Source organism: Mustela nivalis (assembly GCF_964662115.1).
Source record: "Mustela nivalis genome assembly, contig: HAP1_SCAFFOLD_1907, whole genome shotgun sequence".
NCBI classification, from domain to species: domain Eukaryota; kingdom Metazoa; phylum Chordata; class Mammalia; order Carnivora; family Mustelidae; genus Mustela; species Mustela nivalis.
The window spans coordinates 1,249-28,096 of NW_028134757.1; the positions used below are offsets into that span (position 1 = coordinate 1,249).

The 26,848-nt window shown below is 47.3% G+C and overlaps 1 protein-coding gene and 1 long non-coding RNA gene across 2 annotated transcripts in view; both read left to right on the top strand.

Annotated features, from left to right (window-relative positions):
* Nucleotides 1-1,064: 1,064 nt before the first annotated feature.
* On the top strand, nucleotides 1,065-3,346 carry LOC309858141. The gene is made up of 2 exons (XR_014308060.1): nucleotides 1,065-1,600; nucleotides 3,131-3,346. It is a non-coding gene; the product is annotated as an uncharacterized lncRNA (long non-coding RNA).
* An 18,314-nt stretch (nucleotides 3,347-21,660) lies between these two features.
* LOC309858140 (lisH domain-containing protein ARMC9) overlaps nucleotides 21,661-26,848 on the top strand; it is a 67,292-nt gene continuing 62,104 nt past the window's right edge. Inside the window, exon 1 of the mRNA XM_082750829.1 lies at nucleotides 21,661-21,777. The gene's annotated coding sequence lies outside the window, so the exon portion shown is untranslated. The remainder of the gene's footprint in view (nucleotides 21,778-26,848) is intronic.

Below are 26,848 nucleotides of genomic sequence, written 5' to 3' on the forward strand. Positions count from 1 at the left end.
GAACTGTCTGTTTCCCAAATACAGGAAATCCTTTTTGTGAACATAGTTATTTTCTTGAATAAAGATGATTCATCTTTATTTGGTCCTTTAGAAGGTAAACTTTCAGACCGTAGAAGATTAGGACAATGGCCTTGTACTCTGATTTTTCTTAGGTGCATATTGGTAGTAAAGGCAGGGTCCATTCATAAAATGGCTCTCTTCAAGGAAAGCAGACTTTTTAGGGGAAGGAGTTAGAAAATAAAGTGTATGAATATGCGTGTCAAGACAAGGGAGATAGTACAGATACTCACGAAGACACCAGTTTTATAGCAGGACAGGGCAGAGCTCCAGTGAGTAAAAATCAGATTAGGTTGAACTGCAGAGCTATTTGTATATATGTGAATCATCTGACTGATGAGCTTGGGCTTCTTTTCCTTTCCAGTAATTTGCTTTGGTAGAAATAATGTTTTTCCCAATGGGCCCTGCCACTGTTGACTGATCTAATTACAGACAGCAGCTTCCCATTTCCTTTGACACAGCCAAGCAAATAGAATAAGATTAACACACAGAGGTGGGTGAATAGTTTGGTGTGTGAATTTACTTCTGCTACATTTGGGAGAGGGCTAATAAAATTGATTCTACACTGAGTTCTTTTTTGTTTCCCATCTACTACATCCTGGTATCATAAAGGATTTGTAGGTTCAAGTGAAATATCTGTCATATTTATGTTGTTCACTCTGTCATTCTGAACTCACTGGAGAGAAATTGGCTTTTCACTTGTAGATTGTCTTTTTTGTCCAAAATGATAGTTTTCTCACGAGTAATAAAGTATCTGTTAGAGTAGTGTGCTTCTCAAACTTTAGTATGCATACATACACCCGTGGCTCTTAAGTGCAGTTCTATAGATTTAGGTCGGGCTATGTCTTCTGTGTTTCTGACAAACTCCCAGGTGATAGTGATGCTGCTGGTCCAGGACCATGTGTCGAACAGCAAGCAAGACATTAGGATGCTGTATTGATAAAAGTAAATAAGTAAACTTTCTCTCCAATCAGGTCAAGGCAGTGCAGGAAATACCAGTCTTTAGTTAGGAACAGTGATGTTCTGCCACTGGGTTAAGTTTATAACTATTCCCTGTAGATGAGAAGTTTCTCTGTCCTTTGTCGTGGACATCGATTGTTGCCTTCCTCATTTAGTCCTCAGACTAACTGGAGGAATGGAAGAGGAAGGTCTTAGTAGCCGCTTCTTGCAGCCCAACAGTTTGTCACGGGTGTAGCTTCACACAGGCGCACACACCCGCATTTCCTGGCTGCTGCCTGGGGAAATGTAGTTCTATGCCAGGTCTTTACTCCCAAATCATCTGAGTAGTCTTAAGGTACCATTTAACAAATATGTGTGCTACACTCTGGAGCCGTCTGAGAATATGAATGGGGTTTGTGCTGCTTCACCCTTTGCTCTGTGTGTACAGCTTTCCATTGGTGGCATCATCATCCTGAAGGACACCAGTGAAGACACGGAGGAACTGGTTGAACCAGTGGCAGCCCATGGCCCAAAAATCGAGGAAGAAGAACAAGAGCCAGAACCTCCAGAACCATTTGAGTATATCGATGATTAAGGACCAGAGGTATGTGCGAAATAAAATTGTTTATCAAAGGAATTCTGTTGGTCAGTACATCTTAAATGTTTTCGGCAGAGACATCGTGTCACTTTTTCCATTCCTTTTGTGCTTAATCTCTATTTACCTAAATGGTGTTAGAATTTCCCCTCTTTTTGACTTCTTCAGCATACATAACCTCCAGTTCCTTTTTCTTTCTCCTTTGACTCTCTACCCTCTAGTGTTTGACCAGTACTATTCAGAGCAGTTAAAAACTGTTCTCATAGGTCCGTGAGAGAGTAGGGAGCTTGCTCTAAAATGTCAATCTGCTCGATACTTCTTTCATTGAAAAATCCTTGCTTACCCCTTACTCCCAAGAAAGTCAACTGAATGACAGTTTGCTCATGATAGAGTTGATTTACACTTTGATGTGAGCCCCTTGTTATAGATCAGTTAGAGTTCATGGCCAGCACTGGTCCATGGATCACTGATCCATCTCTCTCTTTCCCTTTCCTTTGGTGATACTTTTGGGACTAAAAGCCTTAATATTCATTTACTCATTGAAGCTATATCACACATCTAATGTGGTAAGACATGGTGCTTAAAAGTATTTCGGAGTCAGTTTAGAACATATAACAGAGCTTCACCCAGTTGAAAAAAATTATGCCAATGTTCTAACAGTGTTGAAGTAGGTCTTTAGATGCAAAAAATTAGAATAATGTTATGAAATTGTCATCACATATTTGAAGATGCATATAAACTATTAATCAATGTTTTCTCACTCTAGTACATATTTATTGTCAGACAATAAGAATGTATCCTTTTCTTCTACTTAAATGCCAGGCTGTAAATCTAGCACCATGAGACCATGAGCGTTACACACTGACTAGCAATTAATGAAAGCTTTTACAGAAATCTCAGATAAATATTAAGGCAGAAACCCTGCCATTAGTAGGAAAATATATTCAAGCCCCCAAAAGTGTTTGGACCTTTGATTGAGAGGGGGAGATTTATACTAACTTTCTGTCTATGTAAAATTGCTTTGAAAATTATCTTTGGGCCTTTGATGGTTTCCCAAGCTTTACCCAAGCAGCGCATGGTGGTATTGATACCATAAGCACTCAGTCTCTGTGTGGAACTGAACAGACTCACATTAGCCCCCTCAAGCCTTTGACCATACATTACTGAAAACCCCCTGATTAAGTCTTTCAAGGCAGTTAACCTCAAGATGGCTTAGAAGTTTTTAATTAGAAATTAGATTTTTTTTAAATAAACTCTAAACCCAATGGGGATTCCAACTCACAACCCTGAGATTGAGTCACATGCTCTACCAACTGAGTCAACCAGGCGTCCCAGAAATTAGATTCCTACTATTTTCAAAAGGATAAAATATTCAGTCTAGTAGGAGTGTAAAAACCATAGTCCATCTTACCAAACACTGGTGTGTTAGGACTGCGTAGGCAGAGTTAGGGGCTAGTTTTAGACATCGACAGCTCGTGGTAAAAAATTTTCTTTTAAACAAAGGATAACCCTAGTTTTTCCCCCTTCCCACTTCCTTAGGATCTCATTGCTCATCTGAAGATGATTGTCCAGGCCTGTATTGGAGATGCTTGTGAAGAAATCCATGCTGAGACCTGCTACTCACTGCATGTACCATTGCCTTTGCGCTGACTCGAAGAACCTTGTCTCCAAGTCTTTGGTGAAGAGAAGATATATGACTGTTTAGTGTGCTCTTTCACAGAACTTGGTTTTCAAATAAATATATTAAAATCTCCAGATGGACAAGGACTTTTTAATTTGTTTTTCAGCCTCAGTTTTAAATAAGTAGACCTAATACCCTCCCCCCCACCACCACCATGAAATGCCTAAACCCGGAGAGCTAAATCCTTAATTGCTGGGATGAGTATGCATGATTTTCATATTGAAAAAGTTAAACTAGTTCATAGATTATTTGAAAAATAATGGAAAAAAATAAGAAAAAAATCAACCCTTATTCTTCACTCCCAAGAATTCTCTCCAGTTTTTTAAAATCAGATTGAGGGCATAGGGTACTGTCATTTACTGAAGAAGTCCCTTTAGTGGTCCAAGGGAAATGTCTGTTTAGGCAGCTCAGAAGCATTATTTAAGAATAGGCTTTGCCTGTTGTTTCCTGCCTTTGACCCTGTTGAGGACGACAACAGACACAAAATCATTTAGCCACAGGATTTAATAATGTGTTCTTTTTATCCTCTCTTTTCCTACCCTCTTTTGCCGTGTGCTATTTAAGGTATAATTTAAATACAATAATGCAAAAATTTGAACTCTATACAATTTGATGAGTTTTGACAAGTACAATTTTGATTTCTATATTATCAGGCTTTAGATGTTGGGCTCTTGAAATAAGCAGACAAGGTCATTATTCTGACAACTACCCCTTCCCATGTTCTTGGCATATGAAAGGGGACCTCTGGTACCCTAGGACATAGCAATAAGAGCTAGATTTGGGGGCTTTGGTGGGGTTTTTTGTTTTGGACTTAAATCATGTAAAATAAAAGTAGGTTATTTCCAGCATTTATACATGAATGGTTCTTTATTCTGACCTTGATCCTTCTACTTTTTAATTTAGGATATAGCCTTCTGAGTCTGTGGGGGAAAAGCTCGTTAGAGGAAACCAGTGCCCAGATAGATCCACCCTACTACAACATCCACCACAGCTTTGTTGCTTGGTCCAGGTCTAAAGGTTACTAATCCCAAAGGATGGCACCATTCATTGGTTAATTTCATTGTATCCCCTCCTTTGTAAATTCCTGTTTCCTCAATATCAAATGATTCTATAAAAGAGATTATCTCATTTCCTAGCCTGTCATTAGCTATGTCCTTCCTGTTCAAGCTCTTAACATTGCTTGCATTTCAGAGTTATCTCTTAACATTTCCCTTAATATATGAAATGTTTATAAAACAGAAGTCTCTCAATGATGTCACTGTCCAAAATTTAGTAGTCTGGGAGAGGTGGTACATTCACTGGCCTCTGGCCAAAGTCATTAAATTCCTTCCATACTAATAGACTGAACTTCAGGGAGAAGTCAGCACTGGTTACTGGTAAACAGTACAATTTGTTTATACTGGTCTTAGTAACTTTGTAACTTGGTCTTAAATATTGAAGTTATAGCTCCAAAAAAAAATGTAAGCTATAAAGTAAAATGGCCACTTGGATCAGGCTATGATGAGACTGTTTTCCTGATGACTTTCGTTACTCTGGAAGATTTCCTAGATAGGCGTAGCACTGAGAGATAACCAAGGAGCAAAGCAATCTAAGGTGGAAAGGAGCAGGGTGAAATAAAGTCCCATGTGAAGACCAGGTAGGAGCGAGGATTGGCACATTTGCCGGAAGAACAGAAGGGAATGTGGCAGCAGTTACTCCCAGGTGATGTTGTGCTATGCTTTCAGACTTGAAGGCAGGTGGGATGCACAGCGAGGAAACCAAATGAAAGGAAATCGATTTCTGGGACTGGGCTTAATACTAGAATCCAGTCTTTCTCCTACCCCTCTGCAGTTAAATGACTACTGAGGCTGGCATCCTCTCTCTGGCATCAATAGCAAGTCTTTTCCTTCTGTCTCTGACTGGTCTCTTCGTTTAATATAAATTGAAAAAAAAATTTAATTTAAACATTTCTTTGTGCAGGGATTCTTGGGCTCTTTGGCAGGTCCCACATCCTCTGATTGCTTTTGAGCTTCCAGCCCTCTCAGAATTGGGTCTTTGGTCTTCTCAGGTGGTCCACTCTCTAAGCAACCCCATCTATCACACACCTTCATCCACTGTCTTTGTGCAGATGGCTCCCCCGTCCACATTCCTCCCTTCCCTTTCACCTGAGCTCCGGACATGCACATCCAGCCACTCACTGGGCGTCCCCATTCAGGAGCCTCACAGGCACTAGAAACGGAATATCCAGAGCACACCCAGCCTTCTCTGCTTGGAGCTAATGACAACCCCTCCATCTGGTAGTTCAAATGTTTAAGTATCAAGTATCTCTCCTGTTCATTTACCCTCCTCCCCACTGGTCACTACCCCTGGTTCAAGCCCTTAACTCTCCATCAGCCTCTAGACCTAGTTCACTCTAATCCATTCTCCAAATTGATCTTTCTACAGTGCAAGTCATACTCATCTCCTGCTTAAAATTTCTCAGTAGTTTTGTTGCATAATGCCCAAATTCTTTAGTTGGTGTACAAAACTGTGCGAGGCTTTAGTTGCGACCCACCTCTCCAGCCTCTCCTCACCTGACTCCTCCCACCTCATGCTCAGAACCATGTCCAATTTCTCCCGCGATCCAGGCTTTTTGTCACCTCCTCGCTTTTGCACATATCAGTCCCTCGTCCTGAAATACCCTTCTCTCTTCACTCCCACCTCTCCCTCTAGGTCCGGTTAATCTACTAACTAGTTCTTTAGGTCTTGATTTATAGAGACTTGCCTCAAGAAATCCACCCCAATTTCCCTCGCCAGAGCAGGACTAGTTTCTTCCTTCTGCTTCCCCAGTTTCCAGTGTTGCCCTCTGTTGTCCTTACCACACCATCATTTATTGCCTGTTGACTTGTTTTCCCCCTCATTTGTCTTGCTTACCTTCATAATACACCTTAGCACACAGAGCGTGATCATATATTCATCAACTGCCTGTATTGAGAATGGTTAAGAGCCACAACTGAGCACTAGCAGAACAATTGGGATAGAATCCATGAGTATATAAGAGGGGATTAATTCACTGGAGTGATTGGTGATTAATTCATCTGTCTTGGAGCTGCCTTCTCTAGGCCTCTATAAATGTCTCTTCCCATTCCTCTCCTGCAATGATTAAACGTTCCTGCTAGGGACTGTTTTTTCAATTGTTTTATTCTTGGAAAACCCGGGCTTTTCTTTGTGTGTGTAGGGAAGATTTGTCTCCGAATCTATCACTGTGAGGAGATGAGGAGAAATGAGCCTGGGCAAAGCAGCTTTTGTGTTTGTCCCAAACCATTCCCCAACCGCCTTATTCTCATCATAAATGAGACAGCACTTCTACTTTCCACAGAAAATCTCTTAGAAGGTACTGAGCATGATTATTTCTAAAGTTCAAACTTGTTTTCTATCCTCTGCTTTGTTAAAATTAAAAGACATAAGGGCCCTTCCAAGCCAAACTGCATTAATGGGAAGAATGTGGACTTGGGCCTCAGGCTGGTTCATATCCTGATCTTGTCCCTTAGTGGTTTCTTATTTGTACAGAAAAAATGACATTCACCTCAAGGTTGTTACAGGCATTAAATGATAATGGCTAATTAGGACATCCTTACTACGCACCAGACACTGCTGAGAACCGCAAGTATTGACGGACTCATTCCTCCCAACCACCCTAGGGGAAGATGCTGTTATCTTGAGATCTTCTGTATTAAAGAGCTTTGCACTTAAGGAGGCCTTAACTAAATTTGGTTGAATCAGAACAGTATGGCATAACCCTTCATTTTACACACAAGGACACTCATAACAGTGACGTGACCTGTTCAACATCAGGAGCCATCTGTACCACCACGTCTCCAGTTCACTTCCGTGAAGTTGGTCTGGCCTATTAATTTTCTGGCCTTATTTGATCCAAAGGGGCAACAGACAAATGGCAAACAGCCATTTCTTTGCCTATCCTATATCCAGAGTCTGGTCCTGGTTTGTGCCCTCCTCCATACTCAAGCCACTGCACCTTTTCAGAAAAGGATTGTCAGCAAAAGCAGTATTTTCCTTTTTTTCTTTTTTAAGTTTTTATTTAAATGCCACTTAACATACAGTGTAATATTAGTTTTAGGGGTACAATATAGTGATTCAACGTTTGCATATAACACCTGGTGATCATCACAAGATCATCCTTAATCCCCATTACCTATTTCCCCCCTTTTCCCCACCAAACTCCCTTCTGGTAACCATCAGATTGTTCCCTATAATTAAGAGTCTGTTTCTCAATTTGCTTCTCTCTATCTTTTTTCTCCCTTTGTTCATTTGTTTTGTTTCTTAAATTCCACATATGAATGAGATCATATGATAATTGTCTTTCTCTGACTGACTTCATTTAGCATAATACCCTCCAGTTCCATCCGAGTCATTGCAAATGGCAAGATTTCATTCATTTTATGGCTGAGTGATAGTCCATTGTACATATATACCACATCTTCTTTGTCCATTCATCAACTGATGGACACTTGAGCTATTTCCATTATGTGGCTATTATAGATAATGCACTGTAAACATCAGGGTGCATATATCCCTTTGAATTAATATTTTTATTTTTTTGGTCAAATACCTAGTAGTGCAATTGCTAGGTCCTAGAGAAGTTCTACTTTTAACATTTTGAGGACCTTCCATACTGTTTTCCACAGTGGCTGCCCAGTTTTCATTCCCACCAACTGTGCAAGAGGGTTGGTTTCCCCCTTCATTGCATCCTCACCAACATCTGTTGGTTCCTGTGTTGTTCATTTTAGCCATTCCAGTAAGTGGGAGGTGACATCTCATTGTAGTTTTGATTTGTATTTCCCTGATGTTGAGTGATGTTGAGCATCTTTTCATGTGTCTGTTGGCTCTCTGGAGGTCATCCAAAAGTAGTAGTGTCTAATGCCAAGAGGCTCTACCACACAGCCCCCTGTTGATAGACACTTCCCATCTGCTTGCTGGCTTCTGGGCAGCTCCTTTGGTGCATGCTCTCAATGTTTTCCAAATCAGTGGGTTATTTGTTGATAATAAAATTGCATCCAGGAGATAATTACCTTCAAAGATCTTGGGCATTACATAGAGTGGGGACAGAGATAAAGAGTTTCCCATCAAGTCATATTCCCATGACCTGGTATGAGCAGCCTCTGACTCTTGTGCCATGATCTCTCAGAAGCCCTGATTCATGTTCTAAAGATTTGAGAGGTTTACAAGCATCAAAGGCTATCGGCTTATGGTGGGTATAAATTAGCCTGTCCAAAATAAGGGTTGGTGATGGGTCCCTAAACAAATTCCTTCCTCCGTTCTTGGATTAGAGCCCTGGGGAGAGGGGGGAGGGGTTATTCCTTTACACTCACTGCCAGCCTCACTAATCAGTCTCTCCTCCAAGCAGTTCTCAGGCATGCCCACCACAAGGTTAGCGAGAACAACATTTGCTGTTCACTGGTGGTTTCCTGTGTTTGTAGGATGCTTGTTTCCCAGCCAGTCTATAAATAAGCTCCTTAATGGCAAACATCCAAATATCTCCCAAAGTCCCTGTCACCGTGTTTGATAAATAATGCCCACTGGTTTCCGATTGAATACTTCTTTAATTATAATTGCTTTAGCTTGGGGAGTCTGGTGATTCTAATTTTTCTCCGTGGCCTTACACATGATTAGCATGTAAGCTCCATGAGGGCAAGGGGCTAGTTTTTGATGATTGATGTATGCTTGGTGCCTAGAGCTGTTCCTGGTTCGCTGCAGGCACTCCGTAAGTATTAGATGGATGGGTGGACAGGCAGATGGACTGATCACGGAAAACCTGTGTTTTGCTCCTGTGTGCCAGGGGCTAAACTTAGTACTCACTTCATTCACATCGCCATTTGTTACCTCACAATTCTACTGTGAGGTAAATACATTACTATCCACAGGAAATGGGGCTTAGAGGGGATCGGGGTACCTCGTAAGTTAAGAGACTAGAACTCAAACACAGATACATGTGACTACAAATTCTGTCTCTTTTTTTTGTTGCTTTGGCTTCCGCTTGTATTTTAGTTATTATGGCAGTGATTCAGCAGCTCTGGACTCCAACTCACAATCCAGCAAGTTTGGCTCAGACTCAGATGACTGTGACACCAACAGACCTGGGACCACACTGAGAAACACTGGTCTATACCAAGCTGCCTCCGAAAGGCCGGTGTCCCCTTGCCACTTCAATGTGGTGTGGATACCAGGATAGTGAGGACCCCTCCCAACAGCCCAGCCATCAGCAAAACCCCGCCTCCACCCCCACCCCTCCACGAGGCAATGGATGTCTCCAGGGGTAATGCAGGACCTTGTTAGTGGGAGAGTGTGAACATACCTAGAGACAGAATGTACTCCCCAACAGAAAGGTCCTTAGAAACCAAACCAATGGACCAAGTGGCAGAAAGTAGGAGTGCTGTCCTGCAGTGGTCCCCAGGATCCCTTTGGGTCTCTCTTTACAGAGCCTGTGAGTAGCTGCCATTTGGGGCGGTCCCAGCCTTGGCTTTTCCCGGGCTCAGATCGACCCCGCAGCGGCCTGAACATGGGTACCCCAGCCTCTTCTCTCTCAAGGGTTCTCGGGAACCGCAGTCAGGCTCTAACACCTCAGCCAGCAGCCAGGGGACAGCAAGGGGACTCTCAGGTCAGGGAGGGACAGCAGCACCAGATTTCCCACCACATGCGAGCCAACATAGCAGAGGTCCTGGACAAAATCATTCCATTTGTCTTAAAGTAATTTGATCAACATGTAGATGAAATAGTCTCTACGGAAAAAATTAATAAATTGTTAGGCTTCCTTCCATTTATTTTGTGGCTTAGAGATGTTTTTATTTCTAATGAGGGCAAGGAAGGGGGTAAGTGGAAGCACCATAATCTTTTTAGTGCTTAGAGTCTGTAAAGGTCTAATCCAGGCCCAATGGGGGACATGTCATCTGTGCTTGGTCCCTTCACAGTCTCAAGCCTCTGCTTCAAAAGAGTCCTGCTCTAGGTGGTCGAGCTGATACTAATGAGGAATATGGAAAAGCCCTACACTGGAGAGGAAGCCAGGGGGCCCAAACCAAACTGTGGAAATCCCATCTGTCAATGACCGGATTTAGCTCCTACTTTGATACCACATTAGAGAAGAGCAGAGAAGACCTTTCCCTCATTTACTGCCCATCCTCTAGAGAACTTCCAGAAGCTGCGCAGCCCAACCACGCTTTGCATTCCTTCTGGTAACGGATGCCTGTATCTTCATTTCTCCTTGAGGTTAGGGCTCAGCCCAGATGCTGAGTCAGCACCCTCCGTCCACAAGCCACGGTGACTGGGTCAGAGAAGAAGCCATGACTCACGTCAGGCCAATCCCAAGCAACCCCAGCCAGGTCTGTTCCATACTTGGGAACCACTCTCTCTTCCACTTCTGATGTGGCCTGAATATGGCGCCCACCCAGAGAGGCGCCAAGCAGAGAGGCGGCTCCAAGGGACATTGGGTGATCCCTGAATCCAGCTGTGCCTCTCCTTCCAGACTTTGAAATTCCACAAGCAACAAGTTCTCGTCTTGTGTGTAAGCAAAAAGCAAGTCACTTAGGCTTAAATTTGGGCCATCTGATACCCAAAGAGCACTTCAAGAGGAGCTATGTTCTTGCCACACTAGATCCTAGTTCCTGGGGCTGGACTTGGTCGATTCATATTCCTATGCTGTCCACTCCCATGGCCTAGAGCAGGGGGTTTCAGAGCAGGGGCCTAACTGCACCAAGGGAGGGAGGCCTGTCACACATTGTGTGTGGGGGGTGGGGGGCATTTTCGGTTTACAATGATTAGGGAACCTGCCACACCAGACATCCTGCAGTGTGTGGCAGGGATAAGGCCTTGATCCAGTGCAGAACTTTACCAAGAGCTGTTCCTGTTCTTGGTGAAGAACTGCTCTTCATTTTGCAAATCCACATCAAAGATGGCCACCCCAGCAGTGAAACCAAGTTGCACACATGGGCCGGTCGCGTGGCAGTGGCCGCCTTCAGGCCACGAGCTTTGGATTTCTTTCAATGTCTCCTTGTGTAGCTTCCCCCAAGTCCTTACGTATGGAAACAGATTATTTTTTTTAAATAAGTGGCTTTCCTTTGATTTTTCCTTTTATTACAATTAGGGCATTATAATGATTATTTTAAAATCATGGGGGTAAGTAGGTTATATTATCTGGAAATTTCATTTTAGGACACGAAGGAGGATATTACAAAATATGTGAGTCGAGGGGGTGCCTGGAAATATGGATACTCGCCACTCAGGGCAGTGGGGCCACCTCAACGGGGAGCCCCCCTAAGGGGGGGCAGTTCTTCACCAGTCTGTTCCTCCCAGCAGCCTAGCCTCTGCAGCCTGCATTATCGGCAGCCTCTACCCTATAAGGACATGTGAGGGCTAAGTAAGCAGAGAAAATGAATGGGCTCTTCCGGCTGGTGCCTGCTGCTCTCCCAGATTCCCGGAGTGAGTGAGTGGGAGCTGTGGAGGCCTGGGAGCCAAGCAGCCCCCCAGGAGAGAGCCCCTCCCAGAGCTTGGCTTCCACTCCGCCCCTGGCCCTTGGAGCCCCTGATGAGAGGATCCAGAACCAGCCAGCCTTCCAAGTGCAAGAACATTGGCTGTCTACAACCCCTGTTACTTTCCTCCAGACAGGTACACACACATTTCCATGACACAGATGGTTCCAGAAAATGTGACGACAGACTAGAGTCCTGAGGGTTCTTGAGGCCAAGATGGTGGGGTGGAGGGTTGAGTCAGGGAGGGAAGTCTGTCCCTGCCTTGGCTCCTTCCCCAGACCTGTGTCCTGGGTTTGGGGCTATTAGTGGACATGCCAAGAGGTCTGCTTAGGAAACTGTGTAGCCACAGCTGGCCTGGGCTGAGAGCTGGCCTTCTAAAGACCTGTACAGCTTAGATTCGAGGTGCTTTGGGATCCAGCACAAGGTATGCTTCAGGGACACACTGCCATAGTGCTCCTCCACCCCTGGATTCAGTAGTGGGCCAGCCAGAACCCCCACCTTCCCAGAGGGACGGCCACCCCCCCAGGCCCTGGCACTCCATTGGCACTTCTGGGCCAGCTCCAGGAAGAAGGCTGAGGAGGACCTGCCTCTGTACCTCCTTCTCCAGCTGTTCTTGGAAGCAAAAATGACTACTTCCCAGCCTTGTGGTTGTTCTTCCACGGAAGGATCCTCACAGGCAGGCTGAAGGGGAAAACCGAGGCACTGGACAGGGTGGTGATTGCCCAATCCCACTGTGCGTGGAAGCCCAGGTCCAGATCACATCGAAGTAAGCCTGGGTTCCAGCAGTCAGCTGGGCTACCCTCCCCCTCCGCTCCCTGTTACGCTCCCCCAAAACGGATTGTCCTGAGCCTAGCCCTGCAGCCACCAGAGAAATGGGGATCTGTGGCTCTTTGCTGGACCCCCTCTAGGTACGCCTTGACCTTGGGTCAAGACAGGACAGACATGACAGGCAGGGTCCGACTGCCAGGTCCGACTGGGACCTGCTCTAGGCCGAGTGCTGAGGACAGGCTGTGCAGGCCCGCTGACCTCGAGGTAAGCTGGTCAGTGTGACTGGATGGGCAGAGCACACACTGTGGCCTGCTGGGCCCCTGAGAGCCTGGGCTGAGGACAGGGTCCTGGAACCTCTGTCTCCCTCAGTGCCAGGCATGGAGGAGGTCAAAGAACAGTGTGGGACCATATGGACTGGGGTGGGTGAGGGCACAACAGAGACAGCTAAGGGACCACAGAGCTCCCCCACCTCCAGGGCAGCCAGGTCCTTGAGCGGCACCTGCCTCCTGATGCTCCCTACTGCCAGGACACCACCAAGCCCACCACCACGCCAAGCCTTCCCTGGACACCACCGCATGGGTCCATGCCCTGGCTGCTCCTCCGACCTCCACCAGAGTGCTCAGTGCCAGAAGTGCTGCCGGGCAAACAGGCCGGCCCAGGGACATCAGTGGATCCTTCTCCTTGGGCTCCAGCAACCAGGCCCTCTGGTCCCCGCCCCCCAACTCTGTGCCCAACCCTAAAGAGAGCTCAGGTTCCCTTTAAGTGCCCCACCTGCAAACACCCCACAGAGAAGTGTGCGAGTGGCACAAGGGTCCCCAGGGGCTAGATTAGATGTGACCTCAGATCTCCCAGCACTTGAGGCCACAGCAGCTCCAACAGGAGAGAGACTCATTTCCTGCTGCTGCTCAGGTCTGTGGCTGGGCCACACAGGGCTGGCCTGGGGCACACACACAGGGCCCCCATCTTCCTTCTCTCTTATTGTGCTGTGTACTGGACTGAATCATGTCCCCCACAAAATTCATGTCCCCCCAGGAGCTCAGAATGTAACCTCCTCTGGAAATAGGATCCTTGCGGAGGTAACCAAGACGAGGTCAAACTGTAGCAGGGGGAGGCCTTCGACCCAAGGGTGTCCCTATGAGCCACGCCAGCCAAGGGTGGCCCACAGCCACCCGAAGCTAGGAAACAGTTTCCAGAAGGAACCAACCCTGCCGACCCCTTGATTTCAGACCACTGGCTTCCTGGACCGTGAGAAAATACACTACTGTTTTCAGCTGCCCAGTCTGTGCTCATTTGTCATGCTGGCCCCACCAGACTAACATGGCTCCAATGTAGAGTCCTTGCCAGGTTCACATTAAGGTCCCACATGGTTATCCTGAGCCTCAAACAATCCCTCTGCATTCCCGCCATCAGGAAGGAGGAAGGAAGGAGGAAACAAAGAAGATACAACTTTCTGCTGACTGATGCATCCCAGATGCTGGTCGCACGGTTTCTTTATTTTATTTTTTTTTTGGTCGCACAGTTTCTGCTCTCCCGTCAGCGGTAGTTGAAACCCGTAGCAGCAGGTGGTCAACTCAAAATGCTTGCTTTTATCACAGTGGGAAAAGGGGAGAAGGGTCATCGCTTATTCCACCATAAACAACCTGCCTCCATTCGCCTCCATTAGATGTTTTGGCCCCCAGATGCCCTGCTGATAGGGCCAGCGTCACTGTCCTTTCCAAGAGTGGCACCCCCACCCTGCGGGCTCCCTCCCTGCCTGGCTCCAAATCCCCTTCTCTGCCAGGGCACCTGAGCTCAGCCATCCCTTGAACAGACCAGCTCACACCCATCTCCATGCTCAGAGACAAAGGTCCTGGGGCCAGCACCCAGATTCCTGGGAAGGCAGACTACTGAGACCCAGGGCTCCTGTCTGCTCCTCATCCAATGGGCACCCTGAAGGACTTATCCAAGCATTTCTTCCAAACGAGTCCAGTGCTCAGCCTACCAGAAAACCTGGAGAAAGAAATTTCCTTCAAATCCGTACAAATGGGGGGCGCCTGGGTGGCTCAGTGGGTTAAGCCGCTGCCTTCGGCTCAGGTCATGATCTCAGGGTCCTGGGATCGAGTCCTGCATCGGGCTCTCTGCTCAGCAGGGAGCCTGCTTCCCTCTCTCTCTCTCTGCCTGCCTCTCCATCTACTTGTGATTTCTCTCTGTCAAATAAATAAATAAAATCTTTTAAAAAAAAAAATGTAGAAATGGGATCGCGTCATCTTTCCAGCCTGGCTGTGGTCGGGTGGAGGTCACTGCTCACGAAACCTGGCCGTGAAACCTCCAAATTCAGAGTATCTCCCCCTCCTTGTCACCAGCCAGTAGGCCCAGGGTATGGAAGCGCTGCTTCCTCAGCCCACCGGAGGCTTCAGAGGGGGTAGACCAAAGTGTCCCTTGACAGCAGGAAGTCCCCCTCCCAAGGACTTCCTTCACTCTCCGTGTTTTTCACGTGGTCCCGTTGAATCCAGAGCCCCCACTCGGCAGTCCCAGGAAGCTCTGGCTCCAAGATTCTGGGACTCTGGTGTCGGAAGCTCTCTCAGAGCTGGGATGTGCTGTACCCTACAGCTGGCGGAACGGGAAGGCGGCTGCCGAGTGTCACCTGTGAAGTGGACAGCACAGTCTTGATGTGTTTAGTCTCAACGGCTGGGATGCTGAGGGGCCCAGAGGGCGGCTGTTCAGTCCTCAGGCACTGTCAAGTACCGCAGTGGTGCACCCAGCGCTCTGGAGTCAGGCTCCTGGAGCTACCTCTGTCGGCTCTGCCCTGGGCACTCGGGTGGGCCATAGTTTCCTGAGCCCAAGGGATGGACTAGGTTCATATCACTTTTCCTGGGCAGCTTTTCAGCCCCAACGGGCTGCAAATACTCAGGGGAAGGGGTGACTTAATTCTATTTGCCAGAAACTTCTGAGCCCAAACCAGATGCTGCTTTGCTGCACAATACTCCAATTCTCTGCCTACTCTGACACTCCCCCACACACTCCATCCCAGGCTCTTGGCAGTCACTCCTGGGATCTGGTCCAGGCCTGGAGTCAGAGAACCAGGCCACTCCCCGGGGGGTCACAAAGCTGGAACCTGGGGCATGTGTCTGTGCCCCTCACCTCTCTCCTTCCTGGAGAGTTCCCCCTCAAGGGCAGGCGGGGAGGCTTGGGATTAAGCCACCACCTCCCAGGGAGACTGTGTGAGCCCAGACTTTCCTTGCAAGTAAAGTGATCAGCGTGAACATGCTCAGCAAACAAGGAGCCTTGACCCTATACACACAGGGGTATTTTAGAAAACCAAAGGCAGAGTGAGCCACCCTGGGAGGACTGGAAGCAGACACTCAGGGTCCCCAGACTCAAGGGAGAGCCCTGGAGAGCCCTTCATTCTACACAGACCACCCATTTCAGGCCTGGCGGCAGAAAGAACTGACTTTCAGTTTCTCCCACACAAAGCCAAAGGCAAGAGGCCAGAGAAGGGGGACACGGGCAGCGCTCAAGGTATTCTTTGCTGGAATCCTCCTTCCAGCTTCCAGCCAGGCCAGCTCCTCCCCTGACTTACCTGTGATGGGAGCCAACAAAGGCCTTTTGGCTTAAGCTGTTGGTTCTAGTATTTTACCTTTTTTTTTTTTTTTTTTTTAAGTTAGCTCAACACCCAACCTAGGGCTCAAAGTCAGGACCCCAAGAGTCCCAGGCTCTACCCACTGAGCCAGCCAGGTGCCCCTTCCCTAAGCTGTTTTGGGAGGCGTTCCTGTCACTGGACTTAAAGGAGTCTTGGTCTGACTCTATAGGGAGTGGAGGTAGAAGGGGGAGGGAGAGAGCTGGCAGTGACCGGGGAGCTGCCACGAGGCCAGCCTGGCTCTGGGCAGGGACAGTTCCAGGCTTGGCCAGGAGCGGGGACCGGGGGTGGCGTTGGGAAGGTGGCCCGGGCTGCTGATGGGGGGAAGGGAGCGATGCCCCATTGGTATGATTTCTGGGAACATCCGTGCTCTCTGACCGCCGCTGCGCTGGCACAGCCCGAGTCCGGGTTCCTGGAAGTGACCGCCCAAGGTGGGGCGGCGGGGCGGGGTCCGCCCGGAGCCTGGCAGCTTTCCGGTCTGGGTGGGTTGGTTACTCCCTCACCGCTCCGCCCAGCTGAGCTCTAGCTGACCCCATCCTTCCCCGAGCCTGCGGTGGGCGGAAGGGAGGGGGTTGCGCGCTCTTCCCACCCCCTGCGCTCCCCGCTGGCGCCCTGTGTGTGGGGGGGCGCCCACCCTAGTCCTCGGCATGGCAGAGCCCTACGCTGGCCCAACGCAGCTGATTCAGCAGGTCTGGGTGGGGCCCTAGAATGTGCATTTCTTACAAGTTTCCAGGGGAAAGCTGCTGAGGCCACCCTGGAGACCACACTTGGAAAGCCAGAGTCTCTCTTTGCCCCCCTTAGCTTCACATTTGGCTTCATGGGTCTGTTAACAGTGAAACAGGCTTCATCCCTGGGCCAGAAAGAAGTTCTACATCCTGCCCCTAACCTCATGAACACTCACTAATGATGAGAAGGAAAAGGGGGGAGATCTAATGTTACTACGTGCACTTTCCATCATCGGGAATTATTTTTATTAAGATTAATATTATTTTTATTAAGATTAATCAACTCTGTATTTACTAACCCAGTTACAGCAGTCTCATTCTCCTTTCTAGTCTGTCAGAGGTCTCACCAGGAGGGCAACAATCACTGGGTAAAGCTGAATACAGGGGACCCCTAGTGCTTAGGCTAAGACGACGTGAGGCCAGGACCTGCTTACAGGCTCACAGGAATTCTTTCTGCAGCATCCTGTCCACAAGCCAGGGACAGCCACATCCCTAAAGACATTCTTTGTGTGCCTGGTCCTCAAAATGTGTCCACCGCCATGAAGCCACTCAAATGTGGCCACTTTAGAATTGGCTCTTCTGGGCTCACAGCATATGCCACACTACAGGTATTTTTAAGCCATCTTAGAAGCTAGCAATATTCCTCACTAAAAACCCTAGAGTCCCACCAGTCTTTTGTAGTGGTATATTTGCTTTGGAAAGTTCTTGGTTCCATAGGGCACTTGGCTGGCTCAGCTGGTAGAGCACCTGACTTTTGATCTTGGGATTATGAGTTCAAGCCCATGTTGGGTACAGAACCTACTCAAAATAAAAAATTTAAAAAATAAAAAAAAAATAAATGTTTTGGTTCCAGAGTTGTTCTTCTGGAAGTCCATTTTAAGGCCTGGGTCTTTTTTTGACAACTTCATCGAGGCCACAGAACAACTGTGGGCTGTGATGTGACTCCCATCTCGGGATAGGGCAAGGAAGGATGGCACTGGCAGCCAAGATGGGCTCCAAGACCCTGGCCTCCAGCACTTTCAGGCCTCCCCTGCTTTTCTGCTCAGTGACAGCTCCCTTGGGGGATGGGTATTCCCACCCGGGGAATTCTCTTTCAACAAAATCGACCAAAATCAGACCAAAATCCAGTCCTTCCACCTCTGCATGGACTCTGAGTTAGGAAGTCAGATGGATCTGAATCCCCCACACATCATGAGATTTGGACAGTGAGCAAAACCCAGCTTTCCTAGAAGGACTTAGTGTGTGTATGTGTATGTGTCTAGGCAGCATCTTGCAGCAGTTCCTCTTCTGATTTGTGCCTGGCACTTCAGTGTGTTTCTCTTCTGACCTGCTGATTACAGCCAGGCCCTGTGCTTGCTCAGATAAAAGCTCTTGCTCTGAATTCCCCCGTAGGAGCTTCGAGGTCAGCTCAGTGCAGCTGGCCGCCAACTTTGTCTGAGTGTGTCCCAGCCTAAAGGGCTGCACCCTCGCGTCCAACCCATTTTTGGCTGGGTTTTCACACTATTCTTTGTGTGTGGTCTCGGCTCTTTGCCCCTCAGTAGAAACAGTGACCAGGTGGTTGCCTGCCACAGCTGCAAGGATGACTTCATTTGAGAGCTGTGTCACTTTTGGATCAGCTTCCCCAGGCCAGGGCAACAAAAGCAAAAATAAACAGACGGAACTACTTCAAACTAAAAACCTTCTGCACCGCAAGGGAAACCATTAACAAAACAAAAAGGATATCGGAATGGGAGAAGATACTTACAAGCTTGACAAGGTGGGGATATTCAAAAAATATAAAGAACTTCTGCAACTCAATAATAAGAAGGCTAACAACCCTATTTAAAAATGGGCAAATGGGGCGCCTGGGTGGCTCAGTGAGTTAAAGCCTATGCCTTTGGCTCAGGTCATGATCCCAGGGTCCTGGGACTGAGCCTCACATAGGCTCTCTGCTCAGCAGGGAGCCTGCTTCCCCTTCTCTCTCTCTGCCTGCCTCTCTGCCTACTTGTGATCTCTGTCGGTCAAATAAATAAATAAAAATTAAAAAAAGGGGGGGGCAGAGGGGTGCAGGGGTGGCTCAGTTGGTTAGGTATCCAACGCTTGATTTTGGCTCAGGTCATGATCTCAAGGTGTAAGATCCAGCCTGCATTGGGATCTGCATGGGGAGGAGTAAAGTGGGGGGGATGGGCCAAACAGGTGAAAGGTATTAAGAAGTACAAACTTCCGGTTACAAAATAAGTAAGAGAGATGTCATGTACAGCATAGAGAATATAGTCAGTACTATTGTGGTAACTTTGGAGTGCCTGCCTGGCTCAGTCAGTAGAGCATGCAACCCTTGATCTCATGAGTTTGAGCCTCACGTTGGGTGTAGAGATTACTTTAAAAATTAAAAAAAATATATATTGTAGTAATTTTGTATGAGGACGGATGGTAACTAGACCTATTATGGTGAGCATTTTCTAATGTTTAAAAATATCAAATCACTATCTTGTATGTCGATTATAAATCAATAAAAAATTAAAATGTTTAAAACTGAAAAAAAAACAAACCCCAAACCCACTATAAAGCATGCCACAGAGATGCATGGTACTCTAGGTACCCACCCCCAAGGTACTCAAAGGCTGAGACACATAGAGGGCTGTCGACTGCCTAAGATTCAGTTTTGTGCCTTCAATGCAGAACTCAGCCCGTCCCTTTTATTTCCAGGGAAAGCCTGGGTAGATCTCCGAAAGTATTGTGCATAGTCCAAGTATTGAATTGGGGTTGAGTTTTGCCCAGCAGCAAGATTCTGAAAATCCTAGAATCTGAGTGATGGGTTTACAGGGATTTATTAAATGAGTTACTTTTTCAAATGTTTGAAAATTTCATACTTAAACATTTTAGAAAGTCATTTGGGTCCATCAGCCCTTTGGGAAAACTAGAGTTGTCATGCAAAAACCAATGGGGTGCTTTGGTCATCCCAGGATCTGGGAGGGCGAGGCAGTTGGTTCAGTGAACTGCTGGGAGCTTATGGGTGTACAAAGCACAGCCCAGATGAAGCTTCGGACGGAAGCAGTTTGCCTTGGTGACAAAAATATTCTTTGTACCTATACCAGGACATAACAAACGGGTTAAATATACTGAGTTTGATTTAGAGATTTTTTTCCAGTTTAATGCTTGTATCACCCACATGTTCAAGGACTTGGAGGAATTCTTAAAGTATAACTAAAAGATAGTTTATTTATTAACTTTATCAAGTTATAGCTACTTGTTCCAGTATCGTCCACAATCACAAAGGTGTTACAAGTCCGAAGCCAACCTAGGTCTTTGACAACTTGAGGTACTGGTAAGAAGTTACCTCTGGGGACGCCTGGGTGGCTCAGTTGGTTAAGCAGCTGCCTTCGGCTCAGGTCATGATCCCAGCGTCCTGGGATCGAGTCCCACATCGGGCTCCTTGCTCAGCGGGGAGCCTGCTTCTCCCTCTGCCTCTGCCTGCCATTCTGTCTGCCTGTGCTCGCTCTCTCCCCGTCTCTCTCTCTGATAAATAAATAAATAAAATATTAAAAAAAAAAAAAAGAAGTTACCTCTGGATTTATTATAAGAAAAATTAACGTAACATTTTTAATTAATAATAAAACCCGTTGTTAAGCCACTTTTAGTTGGTATGACATACATAGAAATTATGTCTGCAATAGGATTCCTTGGGTTGCAAGTGACAGAAACCCGACTTAAATCAATAAAAAAAAAAGGTGGTTAATTAGAGGGATGATGGGGAGGGGGGTGTGGCTTACACAGAGGACAGAGCAGAGGCAGGAATGAGAGCACCCTCATGGAACTCAGAGCTTGGGCCCTCGGATTTGAAGCTCCCAACTTTGCTTTCTTTGCATCTCTGTGGGTGACCGCTTTATTTTCTCAGGCGTTTTTATGTGATAAAAGACATGATTACAAAGCTGCCCTAGATTTATTTTCAATACATATCCCAAAGACAGGATTTCTCTTCCTGATAAATACAGCTTTTCTTTGAAGATAATGTCAAGTCCCAGAAGAGAAAAGGCAGGGCTGGGGGCCAGGAAGATGGTGGCCACAGAACATCATAGGGCTTCTTCAAAGTAAAGCTCACCTACTTTCTCCGTGCCCTCTTCCCTGACCCTGGCCTTGGTCACCTTTTGGAAGCATAAAGTGGAAACAGAGACTCTCATTACATAGCCTCAGTGCCTGGAAGGAAGGTATTGCCCCTAGCTAGCTCCCCCACCTCCAGCTGAGCTGGGGACTGGCAGGTGCTCTTTCAGTGCTGTTTAATTTGAGCTCCAAAGCACCATGTACAAGGAGAGGAAGGATCTGTGCTCCTGTGTTATTTGAAAACCAAAACTTCACGTGTTGGGAAAAAATAAAAGTTTCTCTAAAATTCCAGGAAACTGCTGCAGTAGGGTGTAAGTGTGAAGCTTTTAGGCAGATTCTGGGCGACATTTTTGGTTCTAAGGTCGCTCTTGTAAACTGGGAATAACAACGCCTGGGTTATTTTCCCACGATCACCACCTCGTACTGCGATCTCTCGCCGCTTGTTCTCCCTGGGATAGAACGAGCTCCTTGAGGTTAGGTGTTGAGCTCCGTCGGCTCATCCCCAGAGCTGGGCATAATGTCTGTGGAATGAACGAATGGGGAAGTCGTGGAGAGGAAGACCGGGAAGCCTCCCCGCAGGAGGTGACCCGCAGAACCCACCCACCAGCAAACACCCGCTTCATATCCGACGCCCGGAATCCTCACAGCCCGGTCTCCGAAAGGGCCCGCCTTTCCTCCCAGGAGGCTCCGCGCCGGCGCGTCCCATGATTGGCTGCGTCTCCCCCACGTGATGCTAGGCTGGCGGCGGCGGTTGCCGGGGCGACAGCTGGAGAAGTGGCGGCCGAGTGGATTTGTGGAGGGTTCCCGCGGTGGTGCAGCAGGTAAGCGTGTCCCCCGACGCGGTCCGGCTGCCCGGCACCCGCAGCCCCCGCGCAGAAGGAGCTGTAGTGGGCCCCGAGGGCGGAGGATCTGCGGGGCGCTCGCCCCGGAGGAGAGCCAGCTTGGCAGCCCCTGCAGAACGCCCCACTTTTGGTCAGCCGCCCTGGGCGCTTATTCTGGCGTGGGCCCGAGGAGGCCTCCTGGATAAACCGAGGACAGGCCCGACTGCTTCCCGCAAGTAGTTCCTGATCTGTGCCTCGGTGAGCCACACTTGGAAGGGGGCGCAAGCCGTCTCGCTGGGTAATGACGGCTGAGCGGGTAGCCTGGGGCTTTTAGATGGAGCCCCTCCATTATCTGCATCAGCTAACCTCCTCCCCAGACTTCATCCGATCCAAGCAGAACTAGGATGCTAGCCATTTGTCTTGCAGACAAATCCCATAGCCTTCCCGTTACTCAGCCAGCTTGTAGGTCCGAGAGCCCTTTACACAGAAAATAAGCTGCCACACTGCAACCCCCAGGAGTGGCTGAAGAAGTTTTCTCTAGTTTTTGCATAAAGTAGAGCAGTGCTTCTCAAACTTGAGTGTGTGTAAAAGTCATGCAGAGAGCTTGTTTAAAGCAGTCGCTGGACGTCGTGTCTGCTATGGTGTTCAGGAAGATCAGGGTGGTTCTAGGAATTTCATTTGCACAGGCACCCCGGCTGATTCTGATTGAGGTGGTCCTAGCATTTGGCATAATGCTATGTAGTGATTAGAGTCGGTCTGGATTTAAATTTTTTTTTTTTAAGATTTTATTTATTTATTTGACAGAGAGAGATTACAAGTAGGCAGAGAGGCAGGCAGAGAGAGAGAGGAGGAAGCAGGCTCCCTGCTGAGCAGAGAGCCCGACGTGGGGCTCGATCCCAGGACCCTGGGATCATGACCTGAGCCGAAGGCAGCGGCTTAACCCACTGAGCCACCCAGGCGCCCCTGGATTTAAATTTTGACCTTCGTCACTTACTGCCTGGATTTTGGGGAGCATCTCAGACTTCTGGAACCTCAGTTGCCTCATCTGTAAAAGAATTTAAGTCACATTCATCTCTCAGGTGTATTGTGAAGACTAAATGTGAAGCATTTTGCACGCTGCCTGGCATACAATAAGTTCTTTTTTTTTTTTAAAGATTTTATTTATTTATTTGACAGAGATCACAAGTAGGCAGAGAGGCAGGCAGAGAGAGAGGAGGAAGCAGGCTCCCTGCTGAGCAGAGAGCCCGATGTGGGGCTGGATCCCAGGACCCTGGGATCATGACCCGAGCCAAAGGCAGCGGCTTAACCCACTGAGCCACCCAGGCACCCCCATACAATAAATTCTTAATAAATGAACTTTTATGGTATAAATGTTTAGAGAAAATTCCAATTTTTGAGAATGTCAGAGTAATAGACTGCCCAGCAGTGGCTCACATTCACTGAGAGACCATCACAGTAGACTCTTATTCAAATGACGGTCTTGGGCGCCTGGGTGACTCAGTGGGTTAAGCCTCTGCCTTTGGCTCCGGTTATGATCTCAGGGTTCTGGGATCCAGTCCCGCTTGGGGCTCTCTGCTCAGCGGGGAGCCTGCTTCCCCCTCTCTCTCTGCCTGCCTCTCTGCCTACTTGTGATCTCTGTCTGTCAAATAAATAAATAAATACAATAAAAAAAAAAAAAGTCTTTAAAAAAAAAAATGACAGCCTTGAAGAACTTCTCTGAGGAAGTGATGTTTATTAAGGACAGGGGTTAGCCAGGTGAAGAAAAGGAGGAAAATGTTGCAAGCAGAGAGAAAAGTGTGTGCAAAGGCTTTGAGGTAGGAAGGAGCTGGAATTCTCAAAAACAACAAAGTTCTCTTGTTACAGGGCCTTCAAAAAAATCCTGTTCTCTTTGCTTGGACTTCATTTATTTGTAAATATCTTGGGTGTCCACCAGGCTCTGTTAGGTTCTGGAGGGATCAAATTAATTAATTAATTTTATTTATTTGAAAGAGAGAGAGTGCATGGGTGGTAGATGGGGGGGCTTGGGGAGGAGCAGAGGGAGAGGGAGAGACAGACTCTTAAGCAGGTTCCACACCCAGTGTGGAGCTGGCACAGGGCTCTGTTTTATGACCCTGAGATCATAACCTGAGCCAAAATCAAGCATTGGATGCTTAACCAACTGAGCCATCCAGGTACCCCTGGAGGGATAAATCCACCTCACTGCCTTCGTAAACAGGGTAATAAGTGTAGCAATAGAAGTAAAGGTAGAGTTCAGAGGTACCCCAGAGGAGAGAGAATGCCTTGTTGGAGAAGAAAGGGGAGGGGGTCATAGGAGACCTCCTGAAGGAGGTCAGTTCCACATTCAGTTAGCACAATGAGTCAAGTTTGTGGTGGGGCGAGAACATCAAACAAGGTTTGGGGTTGTGAAAGAGCATGTGGTACTGGTACTGGGGAATGCCTGGGATTTACCACTGATGGGCCTGATGTGGGGAAGGGGGAGAAGGGGCATGGGTGGTGTGTCCAGAGAAGAGCTGCAGAGATGCTGGTCCCTAACAGGAGGTGGTCTTTCTCCTCCTTATGAGTCTGGCATGTCTGCAGGTGCCAGGAAGGGTAGGTGTCCTGTCCTCCCCGCTACTTCCAGACCACTGCTTTCCTGCTTCAGAACCCCCAGCTCCTTTGATGTGCACATCCGGGCCTTTACCCCTCGCTGCCCTTCTTTGAGGCTGTCGCCTAGAGGGGCACAGGTGTAACCCCAGGAAGCCTGTAGCGCCCAGCTCACTGTCTACCCCCCTGCCTCCTCTATTGGAGATTTCACCCTCCTGGCTGCTCACTCCAGTTTCTTCATTTTTAGATGTATCTTTTGTCCATTCTCTTTATTCACCACTCCCATTGTCATGTACGTTTTATACTGCATCACTTCCAAAGTCAAGCGCCTGTTCTGCTCTGATCACACTTTTTATCTTTCAAGCTCCCGGGAATGTACCTCGGAAGTGGATCTTAGGCGCCATGCCGCCTTCAGCACATGTTGGACCCTGTTGCTCATTTGCTGCCCCCTGCACCGGCACCCCCTTCCTCTAGCCCTACTGCTCCATCACTGTTACACTTGTTTTCTCTTTTCCCTGTCTTCTGGAAAAACCTCACGTGGGCTAATCTAACTCCAACAGCTGGGGCTGGAGAAACTGCAGAATTGTGCAGACTGGTTCCATTTTGGATTCGAGTCCATGTTGTCTTAAGCAGACTCTCAATATTGGAAATCGTGCCACAGGTCGGTAGTCAGCTTGGTTCCCGCCTGCTCTTCTCTTCCAGCTATCAACACGCCTCTTACTGCCAGCTGATGACCTTGTTTCTTGTTTTACTCATTGCTGAATCTGTCTATTTTTTTGGTCAGTACCCATCTCCTCTGCCCTCCCTCTGTGTCAGGGGATGGACTGTCCTTGCCCTCTCTAGGTCCCAGCCCTCCAGTGGGATACTGGGTGTGGCAGGAACCTTGTTTCCTTAACCCTCTCTCTCTTCTACCTCAATTTGTCCTTCTCTAACTAGGTTCTTCTCACCAACCTACAGACCTGCTGTTTATAATGTCTTCCTCCTTAAACCTCCCATATCTTTCTAGCCACCACAGGTTCTCTCCTCTCCATTTTGTGACAGATCTCCCTGTCCCTCCTTTGTTACTTCTCTTCCTCTCTTTAACGCTTCATCAGGCACCCTTCATCACTGCCCTTATCCATGTCACTGTCAGACTCCATGTTGCCAAATCCAGGGCTCAAGTCTTCTGCCCCATGTTACTTGACCATGTGTAGTCGCAGTTGATGTGGGCTTCTAGGTGCCGCAGTCTCCTGCTTGTGTCCCACTGACAAGTCCCTGCTCTTGCTTTGTCTCTTGCTGGATGCTTTTTCTCTCCCTGAGCCCTTGGTCCTCGAGTGCTCCAGGGTTCAGGTATAGGCCTGAGCTCTGTTCTGCTAGGCCTTCTCCTTAGGAGTCCTGTCTGTTTGGGATCCTGGTCTTCTGAAATGCCATCTTTATGCTGACAATTCCGAAATGCTTACCACCAGCTCCCGCCTTTCCTTTTTTTGTTCTTAATTTAAATTCACTTAATTAACATGTAATGTATTATTAGTTCCAGAGGTAGAGTTCATCAGTCTTGTATAATACCCAGTGCTCATTACATCACATAACTTCTTCGTTAGTGTCTGTCACCCAGTTACCTCCCCCCCCCCACCTTCCTCCCCTCTAGTAACCCTCAGTTTGTTTCCTAAGATTAGAAGTCTCTTATGGTTTGTCTCCCACTCTGGTATTGTCTTATCTTGTTTTATTTTTCCCTCCCTTCCTCTATGCCACTCTGTTTTGTTTCTTAAATTCCACATATGAGTAAGGTCATATGAAAATTGCTTTATCTGATTGATGTATTTCGCTTAGCCTAATACCCTCTAGTTCCAGCCATGTCATTGAAAATGGCAAGATTTCATTTTTGATGGCTGCATAATATTCCATTTTGTATATATACCATATCTTCTTTATCCATTCATCTGTCGATGGACATCTGGGCTCTTTCCATAGTTTGGCTACTGTGGACATTGCTGCTATAAACATTTGGGTGCACATGCCCCTTCGGATCACTACATTTATATCTTAAGGTAAATACCCAGTAGTGTGATTGCTGAGTCATAGGGTAGCTCTGTTTTCAACTTTTTGAGGAACCTCCATACTGTTTTCTAGAGTGGCTGCACCAGCTTGCATTCCCACTAATAGTTTAGGAGGGTGCCCCCTTTTCCACATCCAGGCTGACACCTGTCGTTTACTGACTTGTTAATTTTAGCCATCTGTCTGGTGTGAGGTGGTATCCCATTGCAGTTTTCATTTGGATTTCCCTGATGCCGAGTGAAGTTGAGCATTTTTTCATTTGTCTGTTGGCCATTTGGATGTCTTTGGAGAAATGTCTGTTCATGTTTTCTGCCTATTTCTTCACTGGATTATTCATTCTTTGAGTGTTGAATTTGATAAGGTCTTTACAGATTTTGGATACTAGCTCTTTATCTGATAAGATATTTGCAAATATCTTCTTCCATTCTGTTGGTTGTCTTTGGTTTTATAACTG